Raw genomic sequence first — 14,210 nt, forward strand, 5'->3', positions numbered from 1 at the left:
TATTGCCCTGTGTAAAGCTTAAGTCCAGGTGGATCAAGGACCTCTACATCAAACCAGATCACTCAAACTAATAGAAGCAAAAGCGGGAAAAATCTTGAACACATGGACATTGGAAAAAATTTCCTGAACAAAACACGAATGGCTTATGCTCTAAGATCAAGAATAGACAAATGGGACCTCATAAAGCTACAAAGCTTCTGTAAGACAAAGGACACTGTGATTAGGACAAAACAGCAACTAACAGATTGGGAAAAGACCTTTACTAATCCTACAACTGATAGAGGGCTAATATCCAAAATATACAAAGAACTCATGAAGTTGGACTGCAGGGAGACTAATAATCCTATTAAAAATTGCAGTTCAGAGCTAAACAAAGAATTCACAGCTGAGGAATATGGAGTGGCTGAGAAGGACCAAAAGAAATGTTCAACATCTTTAGTTATAAGGGAAATGTAAATCAAAACAACCCTGAGATTCCACCTCACACCAGACTGAATGGCTAAGATCAAACACTCAGGTGACAGAAGATGCTTGCACGGATGTGAGAAAGAGGAACATTCCTCCATTGTCGGTGAGACTGCAGACTGGTACAACCATTCTGGATATCAGTCTGGAGGTTCCTCAGAAAATTAGACATTGCACTAGCTGAGGACCCAGCTATACCTCTCTTGCACATATACCCAAAAGATGCTCCAACATACAACAGGGCACATGCTCTACCATGTTCATAGCAGCCTTATTTATAATAGTCAGAAAATGAAAAGATCCCAGATGCCCTTCAACAGAGGAATGGAAACAGAAAGTGTGGTACATCTACACAATGGAGTACTACAGAGATATCAAAAACAATGACTTCATGAAATTCATAGGCAAAGAGAATGAACTAAAACATATCATCCTGAGTGAGTTAACCCAATGACAGAAACACACACATGGTATGCACTCACTGATAAGTGGACATTTGCCCAAATACTCAAATTCTCCAAGAATCACAGACCAAATGAAATTCAGGAAGGATGACCAAAATGCTGATTCTTCACTCCTTCCTTTAAAGGAGAAGAATAATCCCTATTGAAGGGATAGGGATGCAAAGTTTAAAACAGAGCCTAGAGGAATGGCCATTCAGAGTCTACCCCACATGTGGCCTATACATATACAGCCTTCAAACTAGATAAGGTGGATGAAGCTAAGAGGTGCAGGCTGACAGGAACTGGATATAGATGTCTCCTGAGAGGCACAGCCAGATCATGTCAAATACAGAGGCAAATGCTAGCAGCAAACCATTGAACTGAGAACTGGACCTCAGTTGGAGGAATTACAAAAAGATTGAAAGAGCTGAAGGGACTTGCAACCCCAGAAGGACAACCATGCCTGCCAAGCAGAGTTCCCAGAGACTAAACCAGTACCAATCACTATACAGGGACTGTGCCATGGCCTCATCTGCATGTGTATCAGAGGATGGTCTTCTTGGGCACAAATGGAATGAGCAGCCCTTGGTCCTGCCTAGGCTGGGAAAGTGGATGGATGGTGAAGGGAATATCTTTATAGAAGAGGGGAAGGTGATGGTATTCGGACTTATTTCTGGAAAACAAGGAAGGAATAACATTTGAATTCGAAATGAAAAATATCCAACTAAAAATCAACAACAACAAAATGGTATTTTGAGCTTCGAATCAAAAAAAGCCACAGTCAGGAAACAGAGAATTGTATGCCTATGGTTTTCTTCAAATATGCTCAGGGGCCAGGTAGGTTCTGGGCCCAGGGTGAACCAAGCAGGTTCCTGCCACTGACTGCTCCTCTATTCCTGTTTGCAGAGGCATCATGCAGATTAATATTTGGCCAGAGATGTGGGCAGAGCTGGTCAGAAGTGGCTTTCTTTCCTGTGGTTTCAGGATTATCTGCATTCCTGGGTGTTCAGCATTTTCTGCCCCGCGATTTGGGTGCAGGTTTCCCGATGGCTTTAAACTCCCTTATACCATGTTTATATGTCCTGGGAGATATTACAGAAAAATTAATGTTTATCCTATTAATTTGGTCAAAACTGTCATCGACAGAGTATAATTTAGAGGTAACTATATATTTGACAGCAAGCATACACAGTGGGTAATGTATGCATGATGAAGCTGAAATTCAGAGTTGGAAACACAGTGCACAGTGACTGTATAAATGCCTGTGAATCTCAGTCTGACTGGGAAGTGATTTGATGCCCAGTCCCCATGAGAATGCAGAGATCCATCCCTCCCTGATAGCTGTGGGACTTCAGATGTTGACACTAATGATCAATAAAGAAGGTTCTTAAGAGTGAAGAGTTTGAGATTAGTCCTTTATTGACCAGAATACATCCAATTTACTTGATAGTAACCACATGCAGGTAGTCAATATATACAGTCTACATCCTTATCAAAATAGAAAAGCAAATGAACAAAACAATAACAACAGATTAATAACAAATCTTCAAATAAATAGAAGGAAAACCAAATAACCAAAACAATTAAAAATTTACCAAACTTTAAATAGAGGAATTGCACTAAGCATTTTTTGCTGCTCCTTTTGCAGAATAGACTTATAGCCTGTGGCTTGCCTTGGAGACATAGTAGAAAAGCAGTTACTGGTGGTAATAATCTTTTCAAGAGGAGTGGAAGTAGGTCTGTTTTGTTGGAGTGGGGGTATTAAGGAAAAAGCCATCCAATACTGAGTAGAAATGATATTACAGACTTTGTCACAAAGTCTTTCCAATATTGTGAACTGATCTCCATGAAACTCTTCTGGATGACCCATCAGGACAAGTACAAATTTACACGTGCACAGTCTTTCTGGATGACCAGCAGCTCTTGATTGATGTGCATCAGCACTTCTCTGAGTCCCTCAAAAAGTGTACACTTGCTGGAGAGAGGCAAGGTGTAAATACAGCGTATTCAATCCAAAGAAATCAAACTAAAGGAGGAAAATGCAGTCCACAATTGCTATGGACACTACAGATGAGATGCAATAGTGGTGCATTTGCTGTGCACACTTAGTTCTCCTCCTGTAGCACTTCTCTCCAAGGGAGATCTTGTCTTGACTGTGTCATGTTTGAGTTTCTGCTGGAGAATTTCAGACCTAGCAGAGCAAGGGAAAAAAGGTTTAGTGAGTGGTTGTCAATTCAGCTCTCCCCCTTACATCAGCTCTATTCAGTTGGATAATCCAGCATGACCTGTCAGCTTAGGTCAGTCCCTGCATCCCCAAGTGTCCTAGAGTACCTGCGCTTGGATTTATATCTCACCTTTCAAACTGCTAGAATTTGAACTGTGGACTATGCACTGTACTGGGATTAAGAGAAAAATGAGCATTTTTTCACCCTGGTCCAGGAATATGACATTGAATAATAACATTGTAGCTATGTCTGAATCTGAGTTCAAGAGAGGTATGAGCAACCTAGAATACCATGTGGATTCCTTCTGGAGAACATGCCAAAAATTGAGGTGAAATTTCTGATTATGTTAGCACTGAAGGAACCCGTCTAGTTTCCATTTGTAACCACTGTATCTGCAAATACACAGAGAAGCCATCTCACTTCACATTCATGCTCACCGCACATATCTTGTAATCACTGAGAATGTGCTCCATGCAAATCTTCCCAGCCTACACATGGACATTAAAGGTGATTGTGATGTAGAAACAGAACAGCACCCCTGTAAGTCTATGGCTAGTGTAAGGCAATTTGTGAGAGGACAGAAGAGAAAATGTCCTCAGATCTTTCCGGAGAGATCACAGGAAGAAAGGAGTAGAACATAGTAAGAAATCCAGAGGATCATATATATTGTTTCATGGGCAAAATTCACATGAACTGTACCAGAACAATACTCTGAGTAGCTCTTTAACTGCCTGAGGCTGAAATCCAGGTGGGTGGTCATCCACCCAAGAAGGGTATTTATATAGGGAAGGATATTCAAATGGCTTCTTCCAGCCTACGTTCCTACCTGAACATTAATGCTTAATGTAAAGATTCCCCAGGATTCGCTGGAGGCATAAAAACAAATGTTGAGTGGGATATGTACATAGTGGCCAGAGCCTATAGACAGCTCAGTCAGTGATGTGCTGTCCTCCCATAAACCGTCATAGACTCAGGGTTCTTTCCCCATTAACAATCTGGTTTAGCAAGTCCCAAAGGCTGTGTAGAGCTGTCTTGTTGCTCAGCAAAGGATCATATGTTGGTGGTGGACTAGACTCTTGTTCTTGTTCACTCTTTCAGACTTTCCCCAAAGTGTGCAACTTCTTCTAATCGGAGCTGTCTTTACCATAGCCTGAGTGACTTCATGCCCAAAGGTAGAATCATAGGAAATCTCCATAACCAGGATCCAAATCAACAAATTTTCTCCCCGTAATGTGATTGTTCCACAGATAATTTTAATAAGTAAGTAAAAGCTTGCATGGATTATCTCACACTGAATCAGAATCTATGGAAGGCCTCCATCGTATGGTACACTTTTACTCCTTGGCTGATGGACGTCTGGATAGATTCTCCTTCAAGGTTACTCTGGGACCACTACAACATTGATGCTCCCTAGTTGCAATGGCAATACCTACTCCTTGTTGTGGAATCACTGGGTTAACTAAAACTTCTCTTCCACTTTCTGAACATGGCTTCTCATAGGGCTACCTGTTCTTACACTGTCAGACCCATTTGAAGCTCATCATTTCTCCTAACCCATTGAGGCTGAAATTAACTGAGAGAAAATGATGTTGATTGACAGCACTTGCAGAATGCTACACAGATAACATAGGGGAGCGCTTTGGATTATCTGTGCACCTAAAGGGGCTCCTGAAACTGCCCTGTTCTTGCACCACAGCATAGCTATGGGACTTTTTCTGGATGACGATACAATTCCAAGCAACTCAAATTCTCAATGAATAAAATCCAAGCCAAACTCCCAGGGGAAGTTGTAGTGTGCCAAGGTAGCTCGAAAGAAATGGTAGCAGGCAATGTGGAAAGCAACCTTGGAGAAGACACAGTGAGTGACACAACCTTCCAGTGGGCTTTCACAATTCACAAAGAACAGAGAAGCAGAATAAACTCATGGATTTTTCTAGAGAAGCCTTGCCCTTACCTCCCAGTACTCCATTCCTTTGATGTGCTCCAAAGGATTTCAATGCAGATCAGTAGTTTTGCCCCTAATCACTTGAAAATCTAACTTTACAGGTGTTTTTGTGTCCTCTCTTTGGGGGTTGCATTTCTAAAGGATATTATTGTCCTGCTTCTGCACCATAACAAAAAGGGTCCTGCAAGCTCTAGGCCTGTACCATTTGTTACCCCTGTGAAACACGACTCACTTGAACATATTTCCACTCCTCCCCCAGACTTCACAAGATAATTCTGTTCTGAAATTTTTGGAAACAGAATAAATTAGTAATTTAAGTGTCCTTTTGCTGTACAGAGCTAGATGGAGATGCCAAATGACTGGGCAGCTCTATTTCATGTTTCATGGATGTAAAGTGAACGCTTAGAGTACTTTTCTCATGAAACTTGGAAATAGAGGGAAACACACGTTCACTACTGCAAACACACACACACACACACACAAACACAGACACACAGATACACACTCGCATGCACAAATGAAAACTTTGCTGTTATGCAGTAAATTTTCTCTTGAGTGAGGAATTAGTGGGAAAAATGCTGTGTACAAGTCTCTTAGACTCAAGCAGGCTGTGCTGTCCTGGACTGTACTCATTTCCACTTCAGGAAACCTTTCTATGCAGATACTTGCTGGTCCGACAAGTAAGTTACATGTTCTGCACAGATAGCCTAAACAACACAACATCAAATCCCCAAGAGAGAGATTTCTAGGAAAAGACTCCATCAAGCTCTATGCTGACTCATCATAGGCCCCTCACTAAAACTACCCTGTTTCCTTCATAGAAGACTTTGGAAGCATCAGAGAAGACAGTAACTCATGGTCAGTTCCCAGGAACATTTCATCAAATTAGAGTTCCTGTGATATTAAAACAACCTCAATGTCAGTCAGAAAAAGGCTAAATAAATAACATACAGTGAATTGTCTGAAATGCAGCACTGTGTACATTATTGAGAGGGAATCTATCCTGAAAGAATGCAGTGCCCATGATATAGTCAGCAAAGCAATGTCAGCAGAGGGTTGTACTCTAGGATTCCATGCAAGATCATGGTGAAGCCAATGAGACAATCCAGAATCTTCTCGGGGGATAACTCTGTTCAGGTAAAGTGAAGAAATCTAATCCTTATTTTTCAAATAGCTGGATGGTTTAAGAATGTGTTGAGACAAATAAGAGAGGGGGCTCCACTTGGAACTGGACGAATGATGCAAAGACTGCTGGCCAGCACAAAACAGGAAGCTTCATGTTTGTTGAGAGACCTAGGCTTAAAGAACGAAGTTAGATAATGACGGAACAAAACTGCATGTCATGAACTGGCCTCCCCACATGCTCCCTAAGATGCAGGTCAGCACAGCAATGCACCTTTCTTGGTGAGAATTGGGGTACATACAGATAAGTTTGTTCTTGAAGTCTCAAGTCTCTCATGCCAACCCCTCAGCCTTTGAGAAACCTTTTCCACATCCTTGCTCTTCTAACCAGCTTCAGGTTGTAAGGCCTAGTTATGAACTCTCCAGGAGCACTCAAATAAGACAGGACTGACATGCTGATACACAGGCTCTATAGTTACCCAAGATCTATGAAGCATGAAGTCACCATCTTCATATACAGGGACATGAGGGGAGGAAGAACAAAAGCCACCACAAATGACAATGAGAACCATTTCTTTGGCATTTCCAGCAGGCTCTCCTCTTTGAAAACTACTTACTTCTTGATTCTCACACGATCCCTGTAAAGAAAATGAGCTCCGGGCTTTTGCTTCATCCCTCAAAGCCCTGTTCTAGTCTAAAGAGAGGCTCGCACATAGCACCCTCCATACATAATGGCATGTGGTGCTGTGCTGTGTGATCAACCTATCTCCCTTAATAAACTGCAGATTCTCAAAGAGCAGGAGCATTTGCTTTCCAAACATGCAGTTTCTTGAAAAGGGGCTATCTCCACAGAAAGCCTTATAAACCATCACATGAATGAACACTTGGATGAGACCTAGGACAGGACATGGATCAGTCAATAGACAGTTACATTGTTTTGTCTATGGTTAAGGTAAGACCTGAGGACAACCTGACCTTGAGCCATAACCCTACCTGCTGTTGCTTGGCTCTGGGGTCACAGATGTTCATTCCGGCCTCTTCACAGAGCCTCTTTGCCTCCACAGAGGATGCTGGCAGTTCAGTCTGCTCCACCAGCATTTCTCTCTTCTCATTCAGCAAAATCTGTATATTGTTCTTCAATTGAGCTTGTTCACGCAGGAGCTGGGATTGCCTGATGCTGAACCACAAACAAAAAATGATAAATTCCAGCCAGCTTCTATTTGCCTGTCACTCCTGCAAGTCCAATCATCCCTTCAAGGGTCCTCATCCTCAGAAATCCCCAGAATAGAGCCACACTATACAAGTTAGCACCAATTAGAGGGGGTCAAATCCAGAATCCACATTCCACATGAATCAAAGTACTTCTGAAAATCCTGACACTAAGACGGTTTACATAAATCAAGGAAGAAGAGATGGTCCATAAGGGAGCTCGTATGTCCATGGTATGGTGAAACCATCTTCACGTTGTGGGGAAAGCCCCTCTGAGGGGTAGTTGAAGACCCAATTGTTATAGAATCTTTCCGTGTGTTTCTCGTGGATCACAGATCTTTAAATCTCCTGTCAGAGTCCTAGAGATTCAGAGTTGATTGATATTCCCATCATGGTGCAAACCTTTTCTATCTAGAGGAACTTTAACGGGGAAAATAACAATTGGAGGGTCTTCTACACCCCTCACATGTACGACAACTGAGTCCAAGAGCTACAAATCTAAGACCCTTGCCAGGAGGCAGCCTTCTTGTTAAGAGTCAGACACTACAGAACCAGAGCCCTGACTTTTGTTCAAATTCACACAGGACAGAAGCATTCCTTGCCTAGTGCTTGGTTCTCATCTCTGTCAGTGACTCACCGGTAGGAACTGTTCACTTGTATGAGCTCCTTGTACCTCTCCATGGCATCACTTATTGAGTTGGTCATCATTTGCATAGCCATCATTCTCATCTCATGTTCAGATTCAAGGACTGGCAATTCGACATGCAGCCTGGGTCAGGTCATGGCCAAAGGAACAAATAATGTTTTGAACTCACGATTACAGAATTAGGTGAAATGTAAATAAAAATATATAATAAAAAATTTCAAATTCAAGGAATGGTGGAAGGGAAGAAAATGGCAAAGTCAAAAACCAGACCAAAACCCAACAGTGAGACTCAATCCACAGAAAATATTTCTATGTAAATAAGAAAACATTTGTTTTGAAATAAGGACTCCTTGGAATCCTGAGAGATCTGGTTCTGCAAAGACTCACTATATAGGAGGGGGCAGAGCCTGAGAGCTGCCTGTTTGGGAATAACAACGGTCAAGACCACAGTGACCATTTCTAGGTCACAATAAATAATCCCTGGATAGTTAAAAAAAATAAAAAACTAAAGATCAAAGCAGGTGAAACAAATTAGGTAAAATCAGACTGTTCTCTCTATTACTTAAACTCAGTATGTACCACATACTTGCTCCTTCAAAGTATTTGTACTGGTTAAGTTTATTATCCTGGGCACAGGACAACAGAGCCACGGTACCAGTTGGAGGGACCTGACCTTCAAGAGCTGGCCAGGTGAGCATGATGGAATTGACTAGTTCAGGAAGAAGATTCCTCCAGTCTGTGCCACAGCTTTGGGCCCAAGAGAAAGCTGTGATGACATTTCTCTTGTTTTGAAAGCAGGTATACTCAATCCTTGGTTTCTATCGTTACATGAATTCCCAGAGGGCATAACTAAGTTTGACAGGGAAGAGGATTTATAGCACCTCCTACCCTCAGGAGAGTCCTGGGTGCCACCAAGGTATACAGAAGGAGAAAAGTGCTCTTTTGATCAGTGTGGGCCTCCACGTACTCATCACTATCATGACCTGCAAACTGATGATCAAACAAATCCTCAGACCCCATCAAAGGTCCCAGACGTCCTGACCCTGAGTAAAACACCACATATACTTCCACATACATACATAGCAACCCATATCCAAACACATTTAGAATGCCAACTACATCCATGGAGGTGCCATAGAATCAGTGTATAATGAACAAATTCAGAGGAAAGAGTGATGACGTGCAGGCATTTCATTCACACACACACAGTTGCAGAAAGCGTGACAAGGTCCTTCTAGCTGTTGACAGAACCAATGCTAATCCAAGAGGCTCAGGGTCAAGTACAAAAGAGGTTGACCCTAAACACACAGCACCTAGCTTATCTCACAAGCAAATGCCTGCCAAAGCTCCTTAAAATCCAGGATGAGAGGTGAAACTCTCACATGCTATGAGGAAATCTCAGGTTAGCAGAGAGAGAGAGAGAGCACAAGACAGTGAACAGGTTACTGGGCATAATGACTACCTGTGGTCCCACTCATCATAGATATAAAGATCCAGGATTTGATAAAGTTCATCCCTCTCGAATTGACACTTCTGGATTTCAAATTTGAATTCCTCCAGTTCCTTTAGACATTCCTCTTGCTTACTGATGACATTTTAGGATGATGCCTTCCTACCAAAACCTGTAGACAGATAAACCCAAGTGAATTTGCATATTTGATGGCCCATGGGCAGAATAGATCATTCTGAATCTGAAAAGGAGGTTGAGGAAGGGGAAATGGTAGAGACTGGGTGAATCCCTGAAAGAGCAGAAAAGCTTTCTTAAAGGTTGATTCTTAAGCTATGTCCCTCTTCCCAACCTCTAATGCCATACACGTGCCACACTCACTATTACACAACCCCCGGCACTGAAAGTTATAATCTGACTGAGACATAAACATCTGCGACATTGTTATCTCATATCAGATGTGGTGCAGATAATCCTGGAGTTCATAATGACTTCATAATGCTTACCATCATCAAGCTCTAACCAAGTGTGGTCCAGCCCAAAGTGTCTGAGAACTCAATTCATGACTAGGGGTGCATCCTTCCTTGTTCTCGCCATCAGACACTTATGTAACGTACAGTAATCTAGAGGATGAAGTGCTTCAACTCCCAACCATGGATGGTCACATTGTTAATCTCACAATGCCTCCTCCTGCCCTTCGTTGACACAGTTAAAAAGCTTCAAGAAAAGACACTGAAGTCTTACAACTTTATGTCTTTCTCTCAAATTAAAGATCAGGAACTCCTGACTCTTGGTTTGCCTTTGAAAAATCCCAAGGCTCCTGCTTGTAAGGCCTAGTCTTAGAAGGCACATCGCAAACCTATCTCCTTGAGGATGTTACCCAACTCTGCCCACGACTCACCAAGACTTCCCCAGAATGATTTCCTCCTTCCTGTGTCACTAGAGAGGGGGTCAGCTTCTCTCTGACCTGGTGCGGTCTCTCCTTGATCAACACTTTCCTTCCGAAATAGCCTGAGCAGCTGGCGAAACATGCCTGCTTGTGAACCCAAAGGGAACTGAAGTAATATCCCAAAGGCAGTTGGTGTCACCACAACACTGGTGACATCACAGAAGATTCTAGGGATCTCTTAGATACAATAGAGTGTCCAGTGAACGGCTTACTGGTGATGTCACTGGAAAATTCTATGGCCTACCTACTAACCAGCTCTCCCCACACTGATGAATTTATGTGGGGACCCTTTCCTCCAGTCTCCCATGTGTCACTGGGAATACCATTTGGCAACCTCTATTTCAAAGCTAGATATGTCTCTCTGCTTCATTAGAAGTCAACAATGCTTTTGCTGGGGAGGGTTGTTACAACCCTGAATTGGAGAACAGATTTTTCTTAGCACCCAAATCTCTAGGGACCAAGGAGGAGGGAGATTTTTCTTAAAAGTAAATCTACTTCTCGAGACAATGCATGTGACACACATTTCGATTCCTGAGCTTTTCCCTTTTTCTGGAGGCCAATATATTTCTTCTATACCTCTGAGTGTATAAAACCTGGAAATATTTGCTTACTGTGCAGTCCTTGAAAGCCGACATTGTTTCCATTTATATATCCATGTATTTCACAAAATCAATGGTCTATAATCCTATTTTTCTGCAATAAAAACTCCTTTTACTTGGGAACATAGGGATCAACTACAGGGCATATATGAAATAATAAATTTCTGTCTGTTTTATATATTATGTAGGACATCACCCTTTCTCAAATATTACAAGACAATTAAATTGGACATCAGTGAGCAAATGTCAACCAGGACCTTGTGTTACTACATTGTAACTATATAGCCATCACTTCTCCAATATCATTCTCCGTGAATAGACAAGTCTAGGCATGAGAATATTGGGGACTACACCATGATCTTTTACTTGTAGCAAACATAAGAATCAGGAGGATGGGAAGGGAGTGGAATGGCCGGAGTTCAGGTTGAACCTCAATTTTAATGGGTCCATAAGTTCAGGAGGGAGTATATTTGGCATTGTGATATATGGATTCTGTCTTCTTATCATAGGTGTTATAATAATTCAACATGAATGTGTGCTATAATGCCACCCCACCTCCGAGATGTAAGAGTGAAAATCATGTCTGACCTTTCTTGGAAGAACTCTGCCTTTTACTACCATCTGGAGTTATACAACATCACTATACAAAGCTCAGAAGAGAGGGGTGCAGATGTGCGGGCCTTAGAAGTTGAGGATCTTTTCTTCTGATTAAGCCACTTGATTTTCCTATGTAATTTTTCCCTTGCTCTTTTACTAATGGTGGCTGACTTCTTTCCTGGCCTGAGGTAAACTGGAGTCCAATCTTTTGGATTACCGAACCTTCTATTTTTGAGATGACAGGCCAACCAAGGGTCCTACTGCATACAGAAGGTATGAATAAGTCTCATGGGCTGAAGTAAGTTAAAAACGTCTGTGACAACAAAGAACTGATTAAGAAAACAAGAGCCCAGCTGCTCATCATGATCACAGTTGTATGATAGTACGAAAATGTGAATAGGGCATCAGGTGAAAAGATGAATTAATTAGGAGGTCACAGGCCTAGAAGGGGTAGCCTTTGCTCTCAGTGGAGCTGCCATTCTTTCTGCCATTCTTCGCCCTCTGCCACAGGACCAGAGACTTCCCCATACAACTAGCTGGCCTTGCCAAAGACCTGGCAGGGCTTCTCCCTGTAGAATAGGACACATAGAGTCCTTGAGGACTCACCAAGAGGTCTCCTCCACACAGGTTCCTTGTTGTCAAAGGGAAATGTTCCTGCAGAATCCTGCCATGGCAGCAGGAATTGCAACCTGGCTGCTCTTGGTCCAGCTCACTGGATGCAGGCCTGAGGCCCACGGGTATCTGGGGAAAGAAGCAGCACGCACTACCTCACAGCTCTCTCTCTTTGTTGGATGCAACTGCTAGGACTGTGATAGGATTTTTGTTTCTTTGTGTGTTTATTAGAAATACCTACAAAGCTGATTAAAGTTGCAACATGCCTTCATACCCAGAGTGCAGAATGTTTTTACATCGTTGTTGTTCCTGTTTTATGTTTGGATTTTGTTTTTTAATCCCCTCAGGAAATTTCCCTGTGCTTAGAATGTTAAGCACATGCTCGGGAGGAATCGATTATTCAAATTTGGCAAAGCTTTTGTTCTCACCATCACTCCACAGATGATGCCATTACTTACTTTGAAATAAGAAAACAGTTATAGAGAAGTAAATTAACCTGTAAGCTATCAAAGAAGAAACACATCATGATTGTGGAATGGCACCCCAGTATTTTGTATTTCCTAAGTTATTTTAATTTTAAACTTTTTTATTGGATTTTTTTGGGTACATTTCATTTCTTTTAAATCCTTAAAGGTATCTTTTATTCCTCTCCTCCCATTTACAAGGTGGAATTTCACGTGTGATTGTTAGTCCAGATAGTTTGGACAATGGCTTAGATATCACCCTAGCCTAGTTTCCTTGGCATAAGCTGAGTTCGAAGCAGACTCAAAGGTTCAGGACTCAACAAATAATGAATTCCACTACATCTGGATCCCTAGCCTCACAGCCAGGAAGGGACTGTATTTCCATTCACTATTTAAAAAAAAGATGCAGTTCATTAACATGTAAAAAATTTCTCAAGTATATTAAAGTGTTTACCATGATCATACAGTTTTTCAAATACCTGGCATTCATCTTTTTCCAAAACCTAAAATTTCTTTCTTATTCACATTTTTTGATTATTTTTTGGTATTAGTATCATTTTTTTAAATTTCAGATTTTTTAATAGATATATATGTTTTATTCAAACGTTATTCCCTTTCCCAGCTTTAGGTCCATAAGCCCCCCTGCCGTGCCCTCTCCCATATGTATGGTCCCCGAATCCGTGCCACTTAGAAACCCCTTCCCGGACATTCCCCTGCACTGAGGGTCCCACCTTGTTAAGAACAAGGGCTTCCACTTCCACAGGTGCCCCAACAAGGATATTCTCTCCTACATATGGAGTTGGACCCCTGGGTCAGTCCATGTATAGTCTTTTGCTAGTGGTTTATTTGGTTGGCATTGCTGTTCTTATGGGGTTGCAAGTCCTTCAGCTCTTTGAATCCTTCTTCTAATTCCCATAAACAGCGTCCTGTTCTCAGTTCATTAGTTTACTGCTAGCAATGACCTCTTTATTTGACAAGCCCTGGATGTGTCTCTGAGGGGAGATGCATATTCTGTCCCTTTCAGTAAGCACTTTTTAGCTTCATCAATCTTACCTAGTTTTGGTGGCTGTATATATATGGCCACATGTGGGGCAGGCTCTGAATGGCTGTTCCTTTGGTCTCTGCTTTAGATTTGGCCTCCATATCCCCTCCTATGGATATTTTTGTTCCCCATTTTAAAAAGGAGTAGGAGCATCTGCACTTTGGTCATCCTTCTTGAGTTTCCTGAGATCTGTAGATTGCATCTTGGGTAATTTGAGGTTTTGGTCAATATCCACTTATCAATGAGTACATACTGTCAACGAGGGGTGCTGAGTACCTGGAAGAGAATGGGGCACAAGAGACGTGACGAAGGACTCCAAGACAAGAGTCTGATCAAGGCAACAATTTCATTTTTCCCCTAGGCTGAATTTGTACCATAAAATGGATAACAGAGAGAGGAGAGAAGTAAGAAACATTTACCCACGCCAAGGACACAATATTCCTGT

At 41.9% G+C, this 14,210-nt stretch overlaps 1 long non-coding RNA gene across 1 annotated transcript; it reads right to left on the minus strand.

Moving 5' to 3' along the window:
* Nucleotides 1–1,715: 1,715 nt before the first annotated feature.
* Nucleotides 1,716–12,427, minus strand: LOC134480325 (uncharacterized). Its single transcript, XR_010054688.1, has 4 exons — nt 10,404–12,427; nt 9,518–9,677; nt 8,047–8,178; nt 1,716–7,377 (listed from the first exon to the last, which is right to left on the minus strand). It is a non-coding gene; the product is annotated as an uncharacterized LOC134480325 (long non-coding RNA).
* Nucleotides 12,428–14,210: the final 1,783 nt, after the last annotated feature.

This window comes from Rattus norvegicus, chromosome 9 (genome assembly GCF_036323735.1).
Source record: "Rattus norvegicus strain BN/NHsdMcwi chromosome 9, GRCr8, whole genome shotgun sequence".
NCBI lineage: Eukaryota > Metazoa > Chordata > Mammalia > Rodentia > Muridae > Rattus > Rattus norvegicus.